Here is a 25,322-nt window from a genome sequence, read left to right on the forward strand (position 1 = left end):
GGGAGAATAATGAACTTGCTGCTGGGTCTTCTAGACCAGAGATGTGTTTGGACTTCCAAGGCAGCTCAGGAGAGCAGGAAAAGACAGGGCTGACAGAAACAGTCATGTTCTAGAACCTGATGCAGCCCTCCCATGCCCTGAGCAGGGTCCACCTATAAACTAGAGAGATTAAGGAGTTGGCGGCCCTCAGGCATGCACACTTCAGGCAGTGGATGAGGATCTTTGTCCACTGAGACATACACAGATGGGTATTAAAATTGTGGACTCTGGAACCAGCATCCCAGCTCTGCTATTTGGGGCTGGCGGCGGGGGTGGGGAGGGGGGGTGCAGTTAGCTTTGTGACCTTGGCCAAGTTATTCAACTTCTATGTTCCTCAATTTCCCCATCTGTAAAACGAGAATGATAATAGCACCCTTCTCTTAGGGTTGTTACGGGGATTGGGTCAATTTAATATTTACCCACCAAGACGTGGTACAGTGCCTGGCACATAGATAGCAAATGAGTATTTATTAAATTAATGTTCAATCCCAATGTATGAATTAGACATGGGGAAGACAGCTATGTTATATATTATATTCAGGCTACAAAATCTCATAAACAATACTTTAAAGAAACTATCTGAGTTGGCCCACCATTTCCTGTATGGATCAGCAACACCTACTGTGATACGCGACTGATCCGTACTCTAAGTCTGAGCTTCATTCTCCACTTACTGCTGTGTGACCCTGGGCAAATCACCTAACCTCTCAGGCCAGAGATTCTTCCCATGTAATAGAAGGCGGTAAGTTAAACTCTCTCAAACAGCACTTGAATTCCTGATACCCTGTGAAATGATGACTATGTCCTCTACCATGTTTACCCAGCTCCATTTGCTGAGATACAGACTGTCAGGCGTCCCCAGGACAGAGAAGCCTCCGTTCAGAGCAGCTTCTCTGTGTGGTCTGCCACGGCCCTCGGTCTGGTCCATGTGTGTGATGCCAGAAGAGAACATGGTAGCCATATTCTCACACGCCCCAGCCCTGCCTGGCGCCAGTTTCCAAGCAGACCCGAGAGAGAGCCTGCGGGAGAGGCGGCATCTCTGCCCCGGACCAACGTCCCAGGGATGCTGCAACGGACTGTGTCCAGGAGGAAAGAGCAAAGGAGAAGCCCATGTGTGGGGTCAGCGCTCAGCTTCAACCTGCCAAGGAGAGGATCAGGGAGCAGGGAAAAGCTTGGTCACCTTCAGTTAAAAGTGAAGATGGCTCAATCTGGATAGTCCACCAGCCTGAAAAGCGGCCCCACCCAACTCAGCACATCTCCCCCCCCACACCCCCACCCCACCACCCAAAACAACCTGTGGCCAGATACAGGGATTTCCACTGCTCTCCCCCATTTAAGGGGGGCACAGATCATCTGGCCCAGCTCCCAGTTTTACAGGTGGGATAACCATGAAAAGCACAAAGCTGCAGAGAGGGGTGGGATGGAGCCCCGCTCTCCTGGCCCGGAGCCAGACTCTGCCTACTCAGAAGCCAGAATAGCATCTTTCATCTTTTCTCACACAACGGAGATGTCTTTTTCATGTTGATTTCTGCAGGAGCAGGAAGAGAAAGAGATGGCCACAGGTCCTAACCCATTCTGGCAAACTTTTTTATCTGTCAGGAGAAGGTAAGTCAAGGCTTCCTTTACACAGAAGGATGGGCTTACAGGGCTCTCTGGCAGGCACTGTGCCATCTTCTGACAGCCCTGAAACCCATGCCAAGCTCTCGGGGGCCTCGAGGTCTTTGCACTTCCTCTTTCCCTGCCTGATAGGCTCTCGCATCGAAACGCCACCTCTGCGAACATTTGGGAAGGAAGTAGCCCCCTCCCGTCTCCAGCTCATTATAACAATACCACCTTTTTGATGTGCAGTGCGGTTGTGTGGCTCGCCCCTTAATAACTTGGAAATTGTTTACTCATTCGCTTATTTATTTTCTGTTTTCCTAAGGTGGACCTAAGTCCACCAGGGCAGGAAGCATGTGTCCGTTTTATTTGCCACTGTATCTTCAGGACTGTTCAAAGAGCCAAGCACTTTGATGTTCGAGAGTTTGAGGAAAACTCGGTGAACACCAAGTGAATGAATAAATGGAGCCAAATATGGTGAAGTCTCAGGATTGTATGACTCATCATCAGAAGATGATGTGGGGCTTGGTTCTGGCACTTTCTTTGTGACCACCAGTGGGTCAGAGAAAATCTCTGAGCCTCCATTTCTCCATCTGTAAAGTGGCTAGCATTTACTGAGTGCTTACCATGGGCTGTGCTAAAGGGATTTTCATAGATATTTCATTGAATCTCTAAAGGGCCCCATGAGACACATACTATCACTACCCACATTTTATGCATGATGAAACTGAGAACCAGTTAGATAACTTGCCCCAAATCTCCAAGCTAGGAAATGGCAGGACTGGGATTTGAACCAAGCCACTCCTATCCTAAACACCACATTCTTAGCCCCTGGGTGATGCCACCCAAGTGAGAACTAACATTGCCACCACTACGGGAATACCTGGCCTTCGAAAAACCTCTTCTGCAAAGTAACTTATTTTTAACATATAATTTTTTCAGACGGGGGGAAAAAATGCAGCCACATGTTGTGAGGCTCTGTCAACAAGACTCACCCAGCAAGACCAGCTTTCTGAGTCTCCCCCCTCACTGTCCTAGTGTTTAAGGTCATGTGCAATCACCTAGTCCACACGGGGCTCTCTTTGGGACTCTGGTGCTCCCTTTGACCCCATTCCAGATCTCAGCTCCATTAGTGACCTAGCTTATAGATCATCAGGAGAGACCATGGCCAGTAATATTCACTTCTGAGACATCAAGAATGTCTGAGAGGGGACATCTGCAGGTCATTTAAAGCTTTCCAGGGCTTTACATTTTTTCTACTTTGGTTAAAAAAAAAAAAATCAGCCTTCTGTGCCCACTCTCTAACTCTGAAAAATGAAGTTCTAGGCACTTTACAAGCACTACCCTATTTCCCCTTAGAGCATGCCGATGAGTTGTTCTTTGGGATTCATCATACCATTTTGCAAACTTGGAACCTGAGGCTCAGAGCAGTAGCTTCCTCATGGCCACACAGCTGGTAAAGGGCAGAGTAAGGAAGAGAATGACTTTCAATCTGACCCCACAGCACAAGCCCTCTCAACTATATCATGTCTCTTGCATGAAGAAACCACTAAACACCTCCAGTTTGGCAATTCTTACTCTTCCTTATTATCCTCTCTTAATTCAGCCCATGCCTGAATGTCATCCATTAATCCTATACCAAGCATCTACTGTACGCCAGACTTTATTCGAGGCACCAGAGAGCGAGCAGGGATGCACAGCTGTGCACCACTCCTTCACGGAGCCCATGTTCAAGGTGGGGGGCCTGACAATGAAAACACAGAGAAATAAAGCAGGAAAGGTACCCACCTCAGCATATTCATCTGTCATCATGTCTTGAATGGTGGCAGGCCCTCAATAAGCATATCTGTAGGGTTCACAGAGAAAGTGACCCTCACTGAGCAGCTACTCTATGCGGGGCAAGAGGCCAGCCTTTCTGCACAAGCTCTCTTAATCCTAACAGCCATCCTCTGATGCCGGAATTACTCATTCTCACTGTAAAGATGAAGAGACTGAGAATCCAGTAAGAATCCAGTCTAAGTTACCTTCATTTGTGGTGCTGACTGTGCTTCCTTTCCCCCAAGGCCACTCTCTCTCTGCTGCCCGATGCCGTGTGTGCAAAAGCCTCAGACACATTTGGGACTGCTTGGCAGATAATGGTTTATGGACTCACTTTATAGAAGTATATTAACATTTAATGACATAAAGTAAAAACTAAGGTTCCATATAGTCAATTAAACTCAATAATAGCATCCAGTGTTACATAAATCACCAAACTGGTAAAGATAAAATATTTATTGAGGTCTGAGTGTTATCTTAAGTATACTTGGTACGAGAAGCTCCCTCCAAAACAGTTAAGCTTGGCAAATCTGTTTGGGGTTGCCAGCTGGGCTTCATCTACCACGGTGCACTAAATGTGCATTAAATGGAGAATGGAGGGTTTTTAAGGACAGAGCATAAAGGGGCCTCAAGTAAGCTAAAGCTCTAATTACGTGGAAGGCACAGTTGGGTCAGTCCAATTGGGGCGGTGGATTCAGAGTGTGTGGAGGTATCAGGAACGGTGACAGTGCCCTGGGTAACGGCAGTTAGAGCTGCGCGGGCAAGTCTCGCTGTTAAATCATTAAGCCTGTGCGCTCTCTCCCTCTCTCAAATGCTGACACGTTAATTCCCTGGAGAGGTAAATCTCACCTACAGCGAGGCACCCACCAGTGGGAAGTATGGCGCTCTCCCAGTCATTAAGGAAGTGGCCTTTGATGAACATTTCACAAAGAGATAGCAGGGCAGTCACTAAGAATCCTTAGCACAAAAAAGAGACCCAAGTAACTCAAAGCGGCCTCAGCTCTGCCTCTCCATTGCCTGGGAGTTCCTGTCCAGGACATGTAAACACTTTTCTCATCTTTGGATCAGGCACTCAGCAACTTCCAGCTCCATGAACAATTTTTTTTTTTTTCCCAATCTGAAAATGCCCAATGCACATGATCCTCTGAGGGCAGCCCCTGACGGCACAGACTCCACCTCGGGCTACAGCTCTCCGGAACAGAAATGAACTTCTAACAAAGCCACCACTTGCTAAATCACATCATAGCTCAGCCTCTGACAAGACGAGAATGGCAGATGGTCTGGAAGACTGAAGATCTGCCTAGAAGAAAGGAGCCCCGCATTAGACTTGGCCCTGCCACCCGCTGGCTGCATGACCTTACCCGAGTCACGTTCCACTTGAAATAGATCTGGCTAGAAGCCCCTGATGGGCTCTCACAGGACCTTACTGCGAGGCCTGTAAAAACACAGGAAAAGGTGAAAATTTCAGTGGAACTGAAAGCAGGGCTCACAGTAAAACTATCACAAGCATCTGGAGAACACTGAAATGGATTTAAATGTAAATGGCAGATCAACCCTTCTTAGCATGTGGGGGGGGAAAATGTTGAACCGCATGTGCCTGGAATTAAGTGGGTAGGCCACGTGTTCCTTCCACACTGCCAACCCCCAGATCAGAAACACACGGTATCTACCAGGTAGAAAACCGAGTCTCTGGCCCCCTACTGAGTAAGACCGGTTTTAGACCCTTGGAAGTCTCTCTTGCTGTCTCCTATCTGCAGTCAGAAAATAAAATCTTCAGGGGGAAAAAAAAATTATTATGAGCAGATAAAAATAAAGGAAAAAGCAAAAGAAATCATTGTGAAAACTTAAAGAGTAGACCTCTAAAAATGATCCACCACGGGAATGTGAAATATGCTTCAGAAAATGTCAGCCTCCGGTATCCGATGCAGGGAGACCCAGCCCTTGAAACAGAAAGATAAAGCCACCAAGAGGGGCTAGTGGGTTAATAAAGGATTTCAGCAGAAGTGAAAATGCAAAATGCAGAATGGAAACCAGCATTAGAGAGAAAGATGGTGGCATAAATTTATCAAACCCTCCCACCTTAACACCGACTGAAATGAACAAAAAGATGCAAAAATAGCAGAGAAACAGTAAACCGTGAGGCTACAGTGCTACGACTTTTGTCACAGACTTGAGAGGATGGGAGACAAGTGGGGCCCACCCAAAATGCCCAATGTTTAAAAATCATACAACTCATTCTTGAGAAAATGGCACAGTGTGAGAGGAAGTGGCTGAAATCCTGGAAAACCCGGGACACTCTGCGAGGGCAATGTCAGGGGCTGTAGGAAAGAGGAAAGACACCGGACAGGAGCGCCTGCTGCACACATCCATCAACAGCATTCCAAGGCCTCAGCAGTTTTTGGTGTCTACCCCCCAACCCATTCTCCCTAGAGGTCCTGGCACCTTCTCTCACCTGGGAGAGCCCCAAAACTTGAGTGGGGAGGAACTGGGGACAGAGTGAAAGCAAGGAGGCAGGGCAAAACAATTTTCCAGGTGAGGACCGACAGCCACCACTGAAGCCAAAGTGATCATGAATGAGGACTGCCCAACTTTTCCCCACCTGGAGCCAAGTGAGAGAAGTTCCCACGTCCCACCAGCAAGCACAGGAACACTTTCCCAAAGCACCGAGACCAAAAAAGAGCGGGTACTAGAGCTGGCAGCAGAGAGCCCCCCCACATCCTCCAGAGTGCTAGCCGTTAGAGAAGCAAAACCGCATCCCGAGCACGCTGGGAACCCACGGGTGATGAGCATCTTGGAGCCCAGCCCATGACCATGTGACCTTGGACAAGCCACTTCCCCTCCTGGGGTTTCCATTTCCTCCTCTGTAAGAAAATAACACTATATATATATACTTATGTGTGTGTATATACATTGTATACTATGTATACTTGTACATATATGGTTACATATATAAATACACTATACATACTATCTATGAATTATATATATCCCATTAACCCAAACTACATTTCAACTTCCACTTGTTTAGGTCCCTATAATGTCCCTAACTACTCCAAAAGCCCCACCTCCAACCCCCAGAAGGAAAACAGGATGAAGGAAAAGTTGGAGAGCATCCTATAGCAGTTAACTTAACCCATTGTGGTTAAAACTCATTTAAAAAAAAAAAAAAACACAAAAAACAAACCCTATCTTACCTTTGATAATTTGATAAAATATCTGTCAAGCTGAACCTATGGCCAGGGCCTTGGAAAAGTAATAGGAGAGCAGTTTCACAGGCGGAGGGCCCTGAAACTAGCTCACAGGATGCGGGAAGGCGGCGAGGCACAGGGCCTGGCCCACAAGCCATCGATGTCCCTACGTGCCACAGAACCACACTGCTGATGGAGGCATCTGAGATCGGTCTGGAATTTAGGAACCTCTGCAGCACCTGCACGGCTGCACGTCTCACCTTCCTCACTTAGCAGACCTCAGGCAGGAGACGGGGAGGCACCTGGGGGGCAAGATCTGTACCATTCACCAACACTGTTACTTTCATACATTTTGGATTTTTTACCTTGGGGAGAAAAACATTCAGCTACTGTGCTAGAAAACATTGCTATTATCCATGGCTCTGGCAAAATACCATAAACCGGACATTTGCCTGGTTGGCTAAAACATGCTGAGGCCAACAGGTATTTCAGACTCTTAGGAACTTTCCCAGTCCTCTTCCCTTCCCTTCTCCCTGGGAGCTCCCTCCACGCCTCCATCACACCCTTGAACCTTTAAGCAGGTACCAGATACCTTAAAACTGGTTACCTTATCCCCTTCATTCCCTGCAGGTTGTGTTGTTGAAGGCATTTCTCACAAGAAGCCCCAGGCCACATCGCATGCCACGCCCCAGACCACGGCCCCTAGGAGTCCTGCTGCACACCTGGGAGTCTGGAACTGCTTTGATTCACTTTACAGTAAAATTACCCTGATCTCCGTCAATGAGCTTTTACAGAGATTTCGCTCTGCTGCTTCTCAACAGTCCTGGGAGGCTCCTCAAGGCAAACCTCAAGAAACAGAGCTTCCTCAAAAAGTTGAAAATAGAGCTACCATATGATCCAGCAATTGCACTACTGGGTATTTACCCCAAGGATACAAAAGTAGGGATCCGAAGGGGTACGTGCACCCCGATGTTTATAGCAGCAATGTCCACAATAGCCAACCTGTGGAAAGAGCCAAGATGTCCATCAACAGATGAATGGATAAAGAAGATGTGGTATATATATACAATGGAATATTATGCAGCCATCAAAAAGAATGAGATCTTGCCATTTGCAACGACGTGGATGGAACTGGAGGGTATTATGTTGAGTGAAATAAGTCAAACAGAGAAAGACATGTATCATATGATCTCACTGATATGAGGAATTCTTAATTGCAGGAAACAAACTGAGGGTTGCTGGAGTGGGGGGTGGGGTGGGAGGGATGGGGTGACTGGGTGATAGACACTGGGGAGGGTATGTGCTCTGGTAAGCGCTGTGAATTGTGCAAGACTGTTGAATCTCAGATCTGTACCTCTGAAACAAATAATGCAATATATGTTAAGGAAAAAAAAAAAAGAAGAAGGTAGCGGGAGGGGGAGAATGAAGCCGGGGAAATCGGAGGGGTAGACGAACCATGAGAGACGATGGACTCTGAAAAACAAACTGAGGGTTCTAGAGGGGAGGGGGGTGGGAGGATGGGTTAGCCCGGTGGTGGGTATTGAGGAGGGCACATTCTGCATGGAGCACTGGGTGTTATGCACAAACAATGAATCATGGAACACTTCATCTAAAACTAATGATGTAATGTATGGGGATTAACATAAGAATAAAAAAAATTAAAAAAAAAAAAAGAAAGAAACAGAGCTATGCCCTAGCCAGCAGCCCCTGGACCCCAGGAACTTGCTGGGAGACAGCAATGCACTCCATGCTGGAATCTGCAGCAGTTCTCAGATCCTCCTTTATCATGTCCCGTTGTTCTGGAAATGATAAATGCTATAAGGTAAGACAGGGAGACTCAATTGGTTTTTTACTGAAAACAGACTAGAGAAAGGATGTTGAAGGAAGGTGGGCTTAAAGGAGCTTCATTCCTTCTACTCCCCAGGGAGCCTACAGTTTGCACCAGGATCAAACCCAACAGATCAGTGAGAGCAACATGCTGAGTCTCCACACTGCATTGAGCCCCTGGAGAACTCCCTGGGTACCCACAAGAGCATGGTAAGAAGCTGCCACACAAAATAAATATTTACTGAGGTGGAGGAGATTACAGAGCACAAAAACTTCTTTGAAATTAATCACCAAAGAACATTTTCTTAAATCATGGTGCCCCCTCCAAAAAAAATCTAACATATTTACCTTAGGTACTTTGTGAGTCTTGGTGTACACACACACACACACCACCTCATAGAATTTCTTAGAGGAATTAACAGAGACAATAAACACGCAGAACCTAGAAAAAAGTCTGGCACGTTTTAAAAGCTAAATATCTATTAGCTATTATATTGTTATTAGGAGTTGAGTGCCTATAAAATGTATTCATAATTTAACATTACATATTTTGACAAGTTACAGCTGTTGATAGATATTAACTAGTGACTCTTCTACTTATGGAAGTCACATCTATCCAAAATTCCTACTGGTACCAGTGCATTTGACAACATGGCCTTTTTCGGTGTCATTAACGTCTGAAAGGTGTGTACATCATATAGGGGCATCCTATACACATTTATTTATTCATAAAACTCTATATGCATATATGTCAGGTTTATTAGCTTTATTCTAATTGCAAAAATAATACATTTCGACTGCAAATAATTTAAAAATTATTTTGAGGTTTTTTTTCCACTGGTATGTAAACATATTTTTTTCCACTGATATATAAATTCATTTTCTAAAAGAAAAAAAATTGGAACCAAAGTGAACATAAAACTTTGCAACCTGCTTTCAAAGTGCATTAGTACATGAGGAATGTTTTTCACAAAATGTTCTAAAATCTAGTTTTAATGGTTACCATCCTATATGCCAATAATTTACTAAACCAAATCCCCTTTCTTATTTTTCTTCTTTCCTTAATTTACTATTCATAAGGCAAGGAGATAAGCTTCAGAATATCTCTACATTGAATTTTCAGAAAATTTTCCTAAGGAAACCAATTTCTGGGGTCAAAGGGCATGCATAATTTTATATAGAAATCATCAAATCACCTTCCAGAACAGTTGTTCCAATTAATACTGCTATCTGCAATGTGTGAGATTGCTCATTTCTTCTGCATCCTCACCACTGCTAAGTATCACGGTTTTTATTTTATTTTAGAGATTTTATTAATTTAAGAGAGAGAGACAGACAGAGAAAGCACAAGCAGGGGGAGAGGGAGAAGGAGAAGCAGACTCCCCGCTGAGCCGGGAGCTGGACATGGGGCTTGATACCAGGACCTGGAGATCAGGACCTGGGCCGAAGGCAGACACTTAACCATCTGAGCCGTTTTTAATCTTTGTCAATTTAACTGGTGAAACACAGAGGCCTACTGTTTTAATTTGAAGTTACTAACCTAGGCGAGGTTGAATGTTTTTCATCAGCTCAACTGGCCACTGGCATTTCTTCATTTGTAAATAACCTGTTCATATACTCCACTCATTTTATGTTCAAGCTGTTTATCCACTCTAACTTGTAAGTGCTCTTTTAAATTTTTTTATTGTTATGTTAATCACCATACTTTACATCATTGGTTTTAGATGAAGTGTTCCATGATTCATTGTTTGTGCATAACACCCAGTGCTCCATGTAGAATGTGCCCTCTTTAATACCCATCACCAGGCTAACCCATCCTCCCACCCCCCTCCCCTCTAGAACCCTCAGTTTGTTTTTCAGAGTCCATCATCCCTCATGGTTCGTCTTTGTAAGTGCTCTTAACATGGTAAAGACATTAACTCGTTTTCTATATTCTTAGACACTTCTCTAGTTTCTTTTCACCTGTGAGTCATTTCTGCCATATGGACATAGCTGAGTATCAAGTAAAATCTGTAAATCATTCCCCATTCTGGCAGGACTGCCTACAGAGAGTATCTGATACTCTGGTATTTGATACTGCAGAAGAAATAAACATTCACCTGTATCGGCTTTTGATCCTCTTGTTAAATTATGAATACATTTAAATCTTTAATTCATCTAGAAATAATTTTAATGTATAATGTGGCATATGAATCTCTTTTACTTTTTAAATTATTTTCATTGTCCCAGCACCACTGAATAATCCATCTACTCCTTGATAACCACCATATATTAAATGCTTACATATACATAAGTCTATTTCTGAGTTTCTAACTGTTCCATTGATCTATGTGTCTAAATATATCAGTACCAACATACTGTAATTATTAGGGATCTGAGCAGGGCATAATTAGTGGCAATGTTAGAGATTAATTCAAGAAATAGACGGAGTTTAAATTGCTGTCCTATCTCTTCCTAGCTAAATGGCCTTGGGAAAGTTTGCTAATGTCCTGGTGCTTCAGTTTCTTCATCAACAAAACATCAGTAATAATCATATCTTCTTCATAAAATTGTTGTGAAAATTACAATGCCTTCATGGATATGAAATGCTTTGAGCAACACCTGACATATAGTGGGTGCTCAATGTTACCTACCGCATAGTTTCTCAGGGCTGCTATAAAATACCACAACTGGGCAGCCTACACGATGTACTGCCTCGTGGTTCTGGAGGCTAGAAATCAGAAACCAGCATATTGGTACATAGGGTTGGTTCCTCCTGAGGGTCGTCGGAGAATCTCTCTCCAGCTGCTGGTAGTTTGCTGGAAATCTTTAGTGCTCTTTGGCTTATAAGCGCATAACTCCAATCTCTGCCATCATATTCACAGTGTTTTCTTATTTCTTCACACGTCTTGTCTGTGTGTGTGTCTCAATATCAGAATTTGCCCTTTTTATAAGGGCACCACTCGTGACGCATCAGGGCCCACCCTAAGGACCTCATCTTCACTTGGTTAAATCTCCAAAGACCCTATTTCCAAATAAGGTGACATTCTGAGGTACTGAGAGTTAGGACTGCAACATATATCCTTTTGGAGAACACAATTCAACCTACAATAGCCATTATTTATTATTCCTTTTCCATGTTGAATGACAGAAGTATTAAGCAATTTAGTCTTACTAACAATTTTAATGTCAATGCTTCTAAAATTCCATAGCAAATGATGACATTAGCTTTAGATTTAGAAAAAGTTGGGGCACTTGGGTGGCGCATTCAGTTAGGCGTCTGACTCTTGGTCTCAGCTCAGGTCATGATCTCAGTGTCATGAGATCAAGCCCCACGTTGGGCTCTGTGCTTAGGGGAGCGTCTGCTTGAGATTTTCTCTCTCCCTCTCCCTCTGCCCCTCCCCACCACGCTCTTACTCTCTCTCAAATCTTTTTAAAAATATATATATATTTTTAAAAGACTGTATTTATTTGAGAGAAAGAGAACAAGCAGGGGGAGTGCAGGAAGAGGGAGAAGCAGGCTCCTGGCTAAGCAAGGAGCCCAATGCAGGACTTGATCCCAGGACCCTGGGATGATGACGTGAGCTGAAGGTAGATGCGTTAACAGACTGAGCCACCCAGGTGTCCCCCCAAAAAAACATATTTAGAAAAAGTTCTGGATTTTTTTTTCCACTGTTGTTGTTTTAGTATTATAAGGGCTTTCCTCTCAATTTCTAGTTGACCAAAGCTTTTGGTGTGTTGGGTTGCTTGTTAATTTTTAAATCAGAATGGGTATTGGATTTTATCAAAAGCCTTTTTGAGACCACTGAACTAATCATAGGGTTGTTCTATTTTGATTTATCAATATGACAAATATTATTTAATTTCCTCATGTTGAATTTTCCCTACATTTCCAGGGTAAATCCTGTTGTATGGTGTTGTATTATTCCTTTAACACATACTACTGGATTTGCAAGTTTTTGTTCTGTTTTGTTATGATGGTTGCATCCATCCTCATTTGTGAAAATGTCCTATATACTCTCCCCTTGACAAATTTCAGAACCAGGATTGTTTTTGCTTTCTTGGGAAAGAGATTTGTGGATCAACCCTAAGGTGAATATCTTCAATCTAATCCCATCACTGTGCCAAGTAAAACTATTCTGTGAGTCAGAAAGATGGCACCTTTTCTAGTTCCTAGCCTGGTATATTCTTTTGTCACATCAATTCATTTGAAGGAAGACAGAATGCTAGAAGACGTGTGCTCCAATCCCCATCCTCCTCAGATGCCTGGCCCACTGCACACATTTGAATGAATCACCCATGAAGGCAATACCAGTTGACTCTGTTAGTCCTTGGATCCTTAGAACCCAATCAAACATCAAATATGGAATGCTACTTAGCAATAAAAAGGAACCAACTAATGATAAATGCTACATCATCGACAAGAATCAAATGTTTTATGTTAACTGAAAGTAGCTGGGTTCCTAAAGCTACCTGATACATGATTCCATTGACCTAAAATTCTGGAGAAATCAGAACTATAGGAAGATCAAACAGATCAGTGGTTACCAGGAACTGAGGGTGAAGGAAGGGTTTGATGAAACAAAGGGACAGCATGAGGAAATTTGGCAATAATGAAAAAACGTGTTAACAATACCTGAGAGGTAAGTGCATAGCAGGAGTATATGGGTACCGTGAAATTGGCCCTGATGTGATCATTCTTGAAGCCAGGTGGAGAGGGTGCATTATGTTATTCTGTGTACTTACTTCTCTGGCACATGTTTGATGTCTTACAAAACATCCAGTTTAAAAAAAAAAAAAAAAAAAAAAGACTAACACATAGCACCGAATTTGTGCTTAGAAATTTGGGGCCTAGAAAACATGGCCTTGGGGCACCCTTTCCTACCCTCCCTAAATGGCCTAGTTCATGAATGTGCTAGCCAATGACTTAATAAACCAAGAGATAAAGAGGAAAAACAAGAGACACAATTAATGAATCAGAAGCATCCCCAACTGTGGCCCCTACAAGTGAAATGGCTATGCTAAGGTCTTTGTTAATGTCTTGTGGTCAGAGCAAAGACAAAAGGGCTCCCAGGTTTACTGCCTTTGCCATTTTAGGGCCTCTCAGGGAGCCCAACTACGATGTAATGTGCTTCAAAATCTGAGCTTCTATTAAAAAGTTTATGGCACAGCTGAGAGATCCACATAGCAGGGCCTCTTGGAACACACCTCTCAGGCCTGGCCTGGCTACAGGGAAGACGTAGGGATCTCTTCCCCTGCCAGCGGACTTCTGAGCTTGAAGGCCCTCTGCAAGCTGTCTTCTGGTGGGCACAACAGCTTTGCGTATGAGGCCTGGCTGCTCCCTGGGCTGGGCTGGGCAGGCTGCCCAGGGAGGTGATGCTCCACTCTATGCAGCACTGAGGTGTTGATGTGTTTTAGATCGCCGTGATGTTCGGTAGCAGAGGCAGCTGCCTTAAGAACACTCCTCCCTCCCAACGTGTCTGCAGCTTTACTGCAGGAGACAGGTAAATTGCTGTTGTTTGCAAAAGCCATTTCCTTCACTAGAGCTGACTTTTTACCAAAGGAAGATCTCAGAAAAGTTAAACAATGGAACCAATGAAATCACACTGATCCTGCCTTCCCACCAATCCAGAACTGAGGGATGCTCTCACGGGCATAACAGCTTGCAAAGTGAAGCAGGTACCGCTGCACCCATTTTAGTGATAAGGAAATCGCTTCCGGAACTCATGCAGCCAGTAAGGGATGGAGCTGAAGTTTGAAACTGGTTGGGGTGAACGGGTAAGCATAGTTACCTCCTCCATCACACTCCGAGGATGGGGGAACCACTCATCTGACTGGTCAGCTTGTCATTCCTGGGGCCCCACCTTACCAGGGAGCACAATCATAGTGTCTGAGGTACAACTCTCTGCTTCTACAAGCTCCTTGCCCAACTAAGCTCAGGTGCCAAGTCCTCTGGCCTGCTCTTTCACCTCCCACTTCCAGATTCTTCCCTCCTTCCAATTCAGGTGCATCTGGGCAGCACCCAGCACCACCATTCTGCTGCCCATTCATGTGACAGGGTGAGTGATAAGTCAGGACACAACTTGCTGGTGAAAATGCTGAATTTCACCCGAGCCCTATGATCCTGGATAACAGTGAGGGTTAAGAAACCACCCCTTTCTGTGTCTAGGCATCAGCTTATGACAAAGATCCACTCTTTCCCCATAAGGCTTCAATGAGACCTGGGATGTACCCTTTGTTTACTTATGAGAAGGCCAGAAACCAATCCCCCAAATTCTCCTTGTCTCAGAAATGATCAGTTGAACCATTTATCTCCAGTGACCAATCTCAACAAAATAGCAACTAACTTAACCAAATGTTAGTAGGGTGTCTGTCCTCCCCACACACCCCTTCCAAGGACTGGCTAACTGCAATGAAAACCACTTTCTGTTCAGCGCATCAGACCACCTGCTCACCCCACCCACCACAACCAGTCCCCCCAGGGCACAGCCCTCTTCTCCCATCACAATCACCTTCATAAACTTTCCTTCGTACTGTCTGCTTGCAATGCTTTCTTCACCACTGTCCTCGGGAGGAAGAGACCTGAAGCCCAACTTTCACTTGATCAGGGGGTAGAGAGTGTCCGCTCACATTAAAAGGATTGGTACCGTACTTGCTTCCAGGTTTTGGTGTATGTATTCTATCAGTTTAGTCTTCCAAGGAACAGGTGGGCAAGAAGAACCCTGGTGACCTCAATATCCCAACTCCACCTGTCCCCCTCCTTCTATTCTCTTCCACTCCTTAACACCAGAAGAGGCCCTCTTAGCTCATGCTACTTTAGGGGAACAAATTTTGCCACTAAAAACTATGCCTCTTTGGCATATTATTTTAAGCTGGTTATTTTTAAGAAACTGCAAACACAGGAGCAGCTCTGAGAAACAATAGCTCTTTTGAAGAGATATTTACAAGTATAAGGGACACCTCCACCTGTAAGGGTGTCTCTGCTGTACCAGGAGGAAGGGGAGGACTCTAAATCTCCAGAAACTACTATCAACAGAGAAGGCAAGGACTTAAATCTGCATAACGATCTTAACCCTTGTTCACTGTGTTTTTCCTGGTCACCTCCCATAACTGACTTCCCACCCCCACATCTTTTGTCTTTTGCTAAAGGCAGTATTTAAGGTGATGGCTTCAGCCATTTCAGGGAGTTACGAGTTTTCCTGGGTCTCTCCCAGGTATACATGTTATTAAACGTCATTAGTTTTTCTCGTTTATCTGTCTCATGTCTATTTAATGCTTAGACAAACTAGAAGAACCTTGAAAGGTATAGAAAAACTTTTCCTCCCCAACACCACACCACCTGTACAACTCCCTAAAACAGATGGAGTGCCTGGGTGGCTCAGTCAAACGGCTGACTTGATTTCAGCTCAGATCATGGTCTTGGGATCCTGGGATCAAGCCCCGCATTGGTCTCCATGCTCAGCAGGGAGTTTGCTTGAAGATTCTCTCCCTCCCTCTTCTCCCTCTGCCCCTCCCTGCCAAATGTGTGCATGCTTGCTTTCTAAAATAAATAAATCTTAAAAAAAAAAAAAAAAAAGTAAAACATTTCAGAAGGCAAAGGACAACAGCTGTTCCCATTTCTCAGGAACTAAGGGCTGACACCAGGAGACAAAGCAGGCTAATGGAAGCTGATGCTTCTCCTATGAATAAAACACAGGGCATCCTTCAGTGCTAGAGTATCCCCAAAGAAGATATCAAGGGACACTTCTGATTTGGCCAAGCAGCTAAGAATTTAAATAGCATAGGTCTTAAGATACACAACTGTTAGGGCTTTGTACACCAGGAAAGCTAGATGTGCTTTTCCCCCATTCTGTGACTGAGGGTGGCTGGACCCCACCATCTGAAATCCCTCTGAAGACTGAACACTCATGTCCAGATGTATGACAAGGGGATTACAAGACCAATACTCAATGGCATGAGAGATGGCCTGTCTGTGGGGCCACACCAAAGATCAGCAGCTAGAAAAGAAAGAGACCAAGTGACCAAGTTCTGAACAACTTTTTAAAAACCAGGGTCTATATGCAATTATGATCTGGACAGGGGTAAATTTAAATCCATGAAACATTTCACCATACACACTATGTGCCAAACCCTGGGTTCATTGTTTTTTCAAGTATTATCTCATTAAACCCCCACTATCTGGGGCACCTGCATGGTTCAGTCAGTTAAGCATCCAACTCTTGATTTCAGCTCAGGTCATGATCTACAGAGTCCTCGGATCCAGCCCCACATCGGACTCCACACTCAGCGTGGAGTCTACTTGAGATTCTCACTCTTCCTCTCCCTCTTCCCACTGCTCATGCATACTTACTCATGCTCTCTAAATAATATCTTTTAAAAATCCTCACTATGTAAAAATGAATAAATAAAATTGAGTTAAAGTTACAGAGACTTAAAATAGAGCACAAAGACCTCAGAATTTCCACCCATTAAATTCAAGAATGCCTTGTCTACTTGTCTGCATCGTTTTCTGTTGTTCTTTCCTTCAGTCTAGTTCAATTAATGTTAAACTGTAGCATGCAGAAAAATTACTCACTCCAAAATACTTTATCACGAATGATGTAAGGAATTTTCCAAGGATTACTGTGACAGTATGCAATTCCCAACTTATCTGTTGATTTCAGAACCCAATCCCCACCTAGGATTCCAGGTGGCTCTGTTACAATTTATGCTCATCACACAAAGAGGAGGACAGTGAGCACAGGTAAAGCACTCAGCATTTTGAAGGTCCTGATCAAAAACATTACAAGAAGCTTTCTGACTGTCTCTGTCACTCGCAATTTAAGGATGAATGAAATGAGTGAGTGGAGTTAGAGGCAGGGAACAAAAAGTGAATGGATTAACACATTGTGGTAGGTCCTAACCATGGAAGAAGACTCGGCATGAAATATTAATAGATGCAAAAAGACAGACTAAGTGGAAGAGTCCAGTACAAAAGACAATATTCCATTTTATTCCTTTTATATAAAATTGTAGAAATGGAAAAACTATAGTGTCAAAAAGCAGGTAAGTGGTTGCCTGGGGCAAGGTGCTGGGTGGAAATGAGAGGCAGAGAAGGGGAAAGGAAAAGGAAGGGAACTTTTTAGGGGGAGGGAACAATTCTGCATCTTGAGGAGATGGTAGCAACATGATTGTACACAGTGATCAACAATCACTACACTGCAGCACCCTTCTAGCACTTTTAGTCTGGGAAAAAAACATCTTAATACATTTTTTTAAAGGGGTGGGGGGAGTTGTGGCCACAAACAAAAAGATTAGAGAACTTTTTCCCAAACAAAAGGCTATCCCAAACAAAAAGCTGGGTCGGAAGAATGCACAAAGCAGAACCAGATTCCTCCCTTCACCTTTCTCCTATTTGTGAAAAGAGAAGAGAAAGAAGGGGGAAAAAAAGAACCTCAAAGGCACATTTGGATTTCTCCTTTCATATCAGGGCAGTAATCAGTGCAAAGAAGTGGGTAACGAGTTAGACCAAGAGTGTTTAATTAAACTGAGCAATCATTAAGCTGGATTTAAGAGTGCTTATGTTTGCAAACCAACAAAATATTTACAGACATTTTCTTCATCCCCTTCATTAGTTTCAGACTCCACAGGAAATAGAGAGGTTGGGAACAGGTCCTAATGAGATCATGCAAGTTTTAACTACCCAGGTTACCGTGGCAAAGAGACAGCATGGAAGACCTCTGGTGATGAAATGTTAAGCTGGAAAAGGACTGATCCTGCATTAACACTGTAAGTGGTTTAAAAAATTAGAAGCATGGAAGGGGTTGGAAGCTGAAAATTACAATGTATTCTATCAGGGGTGGTACAAGGGAGGTGGGTCTAGGGTACTGTTTTCATCTTCCCCATTTTCCAAAAATTCATTATTTTCATTTCAAAATAGAAAACTACTGTAGGCACATAAAGGTGTGGGTGTTCACCATCTATTTGTTCCCCCACAGAAGGGGACAAAACTGGAAAGAACCCTCTGTAGTCACTATGTTCGATCTGAAGCCACTGTATCTGGCACCCACTACAATCAAGCTCTCATTGACACCAGGAAGGGAACACCACACCCCCCAAGGTCACCTGTGACTTCCATATTGCTGAATCTGACATCATCAGTTGGACATGACTGGTTGCTGCCTCCTCCTGGATTCAGACACTGCTCTGTCTTGTTGCCCAGCCCCCTCCACCTCACTCTTTCTCAGCCTCCAGGCCAGCCTCTCCCTCACCCTCCTCTTGACTGCAAGATGCTGGAGTGCTCAGGGTTCGGTTGGTGCATTTCTTCTCTCTCTTTTCCTGAGGATCTCACTCCAGGCCCATGACTATAAATAGCATCTACATACTGACTACTCCCAGTTTTACATCTTTATTCCAGTCCTGTGTTCCCTGGACTCTACAACTTGTATATCTAACTGCCTAAATTTGTATCCACATGGATACCCAACAGGTATGTCAAGCCCACATGACCACCCTCCTCCAAGCCTATTCCTCTGAGTCTCCCCTTGGTGCCCCAGCACCCCTTGTAGGCTTCCTCAGCCTCTAGGAGGAGGCATTTAAGGAGTTGCTTCATGAAATTCTCTTCAATTACACACTTCTGAGTAGAACTGTGTTTTCCTGCAAAAACACTGATCGATCCATCTAGGACGGCTGCCTTCAAAAGGAGAGTCCCTCCCCTGACACCCACCCACCCACCTCATGATCCGTATCTCAGCCTTGCTTAACTCAGGGTCATCCAAACAAATGGTAGCATTTAAAGCCTTCGTGCCCTTCTCTTGGCAGACAGGTGAGGCCTAGACCACTCTTCCCTTGCAGTCTCATCGCCCTTGGAAATGTCCTTCAAGCATCAAGGCTTCCTCAGGGAAGTGGTCCCTGACCACCCCTCCCATCCCAAGCAGGGATGGTATCCCACCTTATGGTTCCCAGCACCTCACTCATGGCTATTTGGGGAAGGGCCCTCCATCTGATGTTGGTACACAGGTGACATTCAGCAATACTCCTCCCCTGGCCCCATCACCATACTACTCATGTCAAATCGTGACTGCACGAGAGCCAATCATACATGGAGCATATTCTTCCACTACACGCGGGGACCACACCTGAAAATCCAGAACTTTAGAGGTCGCCTCCAAGGATCTCTGGGTCCACAGGTAATATAAATGTGCAAAGCCACAGACTGGACAATACATAGGAGTAGATGTTCAACAAATCAAAGAATCCAGATGCCATCTAAAGGTGTCCCGAAGCAATTTTTAAAGAACACTGTGTACTCAGAAGAATTCCTGCCTGTGCATGGAGCTAGCCTCATGGTCCATGAATTTGCCACCTCTGAGTCAAATGACATACAAAATCCCTAAATGTGCAAGACCACAGGGATTAAAACTGAATTAAGGTTTCCTGACAGAAAATGCCTGCACATAAGTCTCCCAGTGACAGATGGGCAGCCAACACCTGCACATCACCGTCTAGGTGACAAAACACTTTCCTGCTCTCTCTTCTTAGCCCCTCCCCTCATAATAGCCCCAGGAGGCAAATTCATTATTATCCCCATTTTGCCTTTGGGAAAACTGAAGCCTGGAGAAAGCAGATGATTTAACAAGGTCACACAAAGAGGACTTAGAAGAGCCAGAAGCCCCGGCACCAGTCCCCAGTCCCTGTATGTCTTGCTGGGCCCGAGGATGCTTCACAGACTGAGGGACGGCCCTGGTTTCCTTGGCCGGCACTGTCCAATGTCATCAATACCCAGCCCGTTTCCAGCTGGACAATGCATTCTGGAACAGGCTGTGGACTCACACAAGAATCCCCATTAACACCACTTTAAACCTACATTTTTAACACTTTTTTTCTTCCCCATCACAGGCTGTGCCGCAAAGCCCTGCAAGATCTCTGGGGTTAAAACAGCATGCAGCTAGCTAAGGAAGGTGGCGGCATCTGCATGTAAAACAGCCTTCCATTCTGGTAATAGAAGCAGCCGTGGTCTGATAAACAGGCTGAGCGGTGCTGGCCAGCACCTGAGGCCACACATGTAAGCCTCATGGGGAAAAACATTTGATGTGCAAAAGTACACCTTACAAGGAGCAAAACTGCCAAGAGAGCCAAAACATGTCTTAAAACCCCAAACCCAGGGGCGCCTGGGTGGCTCAGTTGGTTAAGCAACTGCCTTTGGCTCAGCTCATGATCTCAGGGTCCTGGGATCAAGCCCCGCATCAGGCTCCCTGCTCGGCGGGAAGGCTGCTTCTCCCTCTCCCACTCCCCCTGCTTGTGTTCCCTCTCTCGCAAATAAATAAATAAAATCTTAAAAAAAAACCTGGCCTCAGTCTTGGTCCTAAACTCCATCTTAACCTCTGTGCCATGATGGTTTAAGCAAAATTGCTTTGCATTACATCTGCCAGGTGAAGAAAGCTGAGCTCACACAAAATGGTGCATTGAGGCCAAGAATATCATAGCTGGCCAACTGCCTGAGTCTCACACCAATCCCTTCCAGGAGATTAGCTAACCTGGCAAGGCCGAGGGGAGATTCACAAATCCGTGTTCCGACCACCTCACTTGTGGTTCCCAAGTTTATTGGTCATTAGACTCTCTTGGGGACTTGTTAAATGCAGATACCTGGGCTGTGCTCGTTCAGTAGTTCAGGGGTGGGACCCAAGCATCCATCGGTTGTTTTTTTGTTTGTTTTTTTTTTAAGATTTTATTTATTTATTTGACAGAGAGACAGACAGCGACAGAGGGAACACAAGCAGGGGGAGTGGGAGAGGGAGAAGCAGGCTTCCCACCAAGTAGGGAGCCCGACACAGGGCTCGATCCCAGGACCCCGGGATCATGACCTGAGCCGAAGGCTTAACGACTGTGCCACCCAGTCACCCCTAAGCATCCGTTTTTTTTCTTCTTAAAGATTTTATTTATTTATTTGACAGAGAGAGAGCACAAGTAGGCAGAGAGAGAGAGGGAGAAGCAGACTCTCCACCGAGCAGGGAGCCCGACGCGGGGCTCAATCCCAGGACCCCGGGATCATGACCTGAGCCGAAGGTAGCCACGTTCTAACTGACTGAGCCACCCCGGCGCCCCAGCATCCGTATTTTTAAAGAGCCTCCCAGGTGACTGCAAGGCAGGTGGCTCCGTGTCCACAATATGAGAATCACTATGGCCATCCTCTGGTCCATAAGCCCCGTCTTCGCAGCAGTGCTTCTAACCATGCCTGCTAAACTCTCCCAGCCCTCCAGCACAGGCAGTGACAAATCCTATACCACCTGTATGAGTATTTAAGTGACTTTTTCTTAACTTACTTTAAAAGGGAACTCTGCATCCCTACCGAAACTGGAAGCTCATTCTCACGTGCCATGAAGACCTAAAGATTCTAGAGGCAAAATTAACAGCAACAAAAAACAAAGCACGTAAATACTAACAAGACGCTGTTGTTCACCTAAGGTTCTGACGCTGACACCTCCTTTCTCCCAGATAAAAATAGGCAGCAGTGTTAAAAGGCAGGGCATCAGACACCCCAAAACTGAGAGGTCCCCTTTGCAGAGGGACAGTGAAAGAAAAGGAAGCTTTTTCTCTATGTGATTCAACGCTTCTGAATGAATGCCCCGTCCACACACCACCTAAGGTTTCATGAACCACAGATGGTGACGTGCCATATGCGGGGTGTCACTGGCCTATGGCAGCGGTTTTCAGACTTAAGGGTGAATCACAATCACCTAGACAATCACGGGGATTGCTTCGGTTTCTGATTCAGCAGGTTTGGAGCAGGGCCTGAGAAGCTGAATTTCTAACAAGTTTCCAGGTACTCCTGCAGCCTCCACTCTAGGAACACTCTGAGGACCACCAGCCAAAGGAGAGCAAAGCAGATGAGCAAAGGAAGGCTTAACTGCCAGTACTGACCTGTATCTATAGGGGATTGTCAACTGCGTGTGATCACCAGGTGCTTGTTATTGCTATAGTTCCTTTGAAGATTTCCAGCTTCAGACATCCTATTATCCCAAAGCCCCAGCTTCACAGAAGACCTTCAATTGCTTTACTCCAGTGTTCTTCCAGATGCCTCCTGGAAGAGGGGTTAAGACCGCACCAGCGAGGTCTTTAAGGTGGGCTATCTCTTCTCATGGTAACTCATGGGCGGTGGAGAGAGCAGGAAGTCTGGCTACCATGTTGCCCACTAACCCATGGGGCAGGATCGGCAGATCAAGCCAGCCTGTGAGCTAGACTTCTAGAAGGCAATGTGCCTCCTTCAGACCCTGTTATTTCCATGATGTGGCTTCTGCACCTGCCCCTAGGGACCATTTCTGGTGTGCCCTCACTCCCTGATCAAGTCTGAGCCATGTTCAGACATCTACATGGTCCCTAGGCCCCACATGGATGATGACTCACCCACTCCTGGGGCCCTCCCACCCCTCCTCTCCTCACTTCCTGGACCTGCCCAGAGCCCCTGGCACTGCCCTTCCTCAGGTCACAGACCCCAGCAATGGGCTGTGTTAGCTCAAACCCCACTCCTGGCTCTTCTCCAGTGACCATTAGGTTCAAGTAGCCAAGTACAAATATTTTCTCAAAGCAACTCACATTGCAATTCACTCCACTGCACCTGATGTTTTAAGGAGCTTACAGTATCAAATAAGGGATCAAAGAAACATGTTTCATGGGGGGAGAGAAATCTCCCACTGGAAGCACTTGCAGAGAAACTTGAGGCTGGACTCTGGTTCTCCACCCCAACAGGATAATCCGAGGGGAGATCTGACGGGTGTGTCAGAACCCAGGCAATGCGCAGGGGCGCACGGGCTCCAAGGTCTACAGCCAGGTTAGAGCTCCAGCCTCACACTTACCCCCTGCGGGTCCTGGGGCCTCTGTCTGAACCTCTCCACGTCTCACTGCTCCATCCACAATACAGAGGAAATCATACCTACCTGCAGGGTTGTTGGGGGGAACGGAATTAAATCACGTATGTCAGGCCGCAGCAGGGTGGCAGCCAGGCTTACAACAAGTCCCCCGGAAAGGATGGAGCTGCCACCAACACTCCCACCATTATTGACGGAACGGCCACTGTCGGAGGGGATTATCTCCAACTCCTGCTCCAGGCCCCCCTCAGACCACTAACACCAGGAAAAGGAGGCTTCCCTGCTTGGTGCGTGCACACGTGTGTCTGTGTGCACACAGCCTGACGCTCTCCCTCTCCCCCCTCAAGGTCCCCACAGACCTGGAAGCTACAACAACATGGGTTACGATGTACAGAGGGGCGTTTTTAAGGCTGCTGTTGAGATGTCTGCACTAAGGGAGGATAGGAAAACTTGGGGCCAAGGAAAAATGAAGAAACTCCATTCATCCAGGAATTCGTACTTGCTCCTCCCCCCAAAATGGGGAGAGTTTGGCAACTCCCTGAGCTGAGGCCACTGCCTTCTAAGTTAAGGACAGGAACAACAGGCACAAAGACGGCAAGTGAAGAAGGCAGAAAGGGACGCAGGCACATGGTGGGACGGACCCATGCCTGCGGTCAGGCAGACTGAGCTCAAAGCTCAGTACCCCACTGGCCGCCTGCATGGGCTCACATACATGACTCGGTCTCTGCTAAGCTCCATTTCCTCTTCTGTAAATAGCATAAGACAGGATGAACTGAGCCGTCGGGGGCAGGATATAAAATCCTACAAATATAAACAATAATTAAGCACTTATGCTGTGCACAGTTTCACTTGGTCGTCAAATCCTCCATGACCAACACTAGCAGTTCTTGAATTCTACAGAGAGGCTGGGTAACCTGCTCAAGGTCACACAGCCAAGAAAGGGCAGAGCTGGGATCCAAAGCCACGTGGTCTCCCTCCAAGCAGCACAACACGGTGCCGGAACAGAGCAGTTGTTCATATAAACTGGGGACAGGGGGGCGTTTGCTTTCCCAAAGCCTCTCTCTCTGGAGCTAAGGGGAGTGAATCTGCAGACTTGATTAATCCAAACCGAAGCTCACCGCACAAGGCTCTGGTTCCCTGCCCCAAATTTAAACAGCTGCTCCGTCAATGTAATGGAATGAGAATGTCTGAAGAGCTTCGAGTTTTAATTATCAAAGTCCTGATGAAAATCTGAATCAACAGCTGCTCCCAGCAAGGCGGCCCTCAGAGATGCCCAGAGAGGGGCAGAGGGAGGGGAAGGGAGGACACAGCCCAGACAGGATGCGGATGACTGCAGCTGTCTGGGGAGCCCCAGCACCTGCAGCTGCAAGCTGGGGTGGGGCAGAGGGGGGGTTGGACGAAATGGACAGAAATCAGGCAAGAAGAGGAGGGAACTTCTGGGGTGTACCTATTCTTGCACCACAGAACGTGAGCATCTGGCATATGTCCTGTGGAAGTGACAACATGGGAGGGATGACAGCAGGGGCTCTGGGGATGTCCTAACATGGTGCTTCCAGTGGGTAGGGCAGGGGTGTGGGGACAGCTGCCCAGGGGGCCAAGAAGGGGTCAGTGGGACAGGAAGCAGGTGTCAGAACCAGCATATGACAAGGGCTCTAAGCCTCTGCTGTGACAGGAACTCCTATATATCAGGTCCTAGAGCCTCTACCCATCCCTCCCACTTTCTCTTTTCCAGGGGAGACACCTCACCCACTCCACAACAATTCCAGGGCAGGTCCTGGCAAGCAACACAAAACTCTTCCTCGTTTGCTTCAACGCACAAGAAAAACACATCCCCTTCCCTGAAGACGGACCTTGTCAGTCACATCTTTTGATTCTTCTTGTATCTAACACCTTTCCTTCCGTGGACGTGGGATAACTCCAAGCTGGAAATACTAGAGTAACAAAACAGCTGGGACAACAGAATATTCGTCCTCTGTCTTGCTTTGCCCATCAGCGGGGCAACGGACGAGTCACTGCATCCAGGCCCCTA

This window comes from Neomonachus schauinslandi, chromosome 10 (genome assembly GCF_002201575.2).
Source record: "Neomonachus schauinslandi chromosome 10, ASM220157v2, whole genome shotgun sequence".
Lineage (NCBI taxonomy): Eukaryota > Metazoa > Chordata > Mammalia > Carnivora > Phocidae > Neomonachus > Neomonachus schauinslandi.